The following is an 898-nucleotide window of genomic DNA, read 5'->3' on the forward strand; positions in this document are numbered from 1 at the left end:
CTAAAAGTGAAATGTACATAAATGTGATTTGTGACTCAAGCCTTATGCCAGTAATAAGGTGTTAAAAAAACTTAAAAAATAGTAACTAGTTACATTTACTTGAGCCACTTTTTTTTTTTTTTTAAAGTACTTTTAGGAGTAGCTTTACACTTACACCGTTTCTGACTGCTGACCTTACTGAGAAGTTTGGTCGAGTAAAGATACAGTAAATACTTTACAGTGTTCTGCCAAATATACATTACTTACTGTAAATATTCAAGTTTTATGTTGAAAATTTGATTTGGGAAAGTGTTTTTTCTGCCTCAATTTGTAAATTTGTAAATATGTTATGTATTTGTATTCATTTTTAATTTTAATCTTTAAAATACCAGAATTTGCACATAACTTTATATTTCTCTGTCTGATAACATCATTTTTAAATGATTAAATTAGATGTTATGATCAGATGTTCAGTACTTCAGTAACCTTTTTATCAAGTATTTAGAGTAATTTCCTGTTGAAGTAGTCCAATTATTACTTGAGTATAATTGTTGACTGCTCTGCGTGCCTCTGTATATTGTATTACAACAAATTTAAATGCTTTACTTAAAAAAAAAAAAAAAAGGTTTTTGTGGCCTTTAGTCATCAGTAACTGGACAGGAAAAAATGGAAAACTACAGTAAGTGGCTCAGGGCCAGGAACTGAACTGAGGTTCACCTCTGTATAAGTTTCACCTGTAGCCGGGCCACAAAAAGTGGTTTCACTGAACCACAAACCAAGAGTGAAAGACAGGATTTCACTGGTATTTAATAAGGGGGGAAAAGACAACAAAAAAGGGAAAGAAACTCTGCTACGATATGTAAAGTTTTGAACATATTAATCGATGTGTTTCCAGTTGGCTCAGATGGTTTGAATTAAG

Source organism: Poecilia formosa, unplaced genomic scaffold, assembly GCF_000485575.1.
Source record: "Poecilia formosa unplaced genomic scaffold, Poecilia_formosa-5.1.2 Scaffold136, whole genome shotgun sequence".
Classification (NCBI taxonomy): Eukaryota; Metazoa; Chordata; class Actinopteri; order Cyprinodontiformes; family Poeciliidae; genus Poecilia; species Poecilia formosa.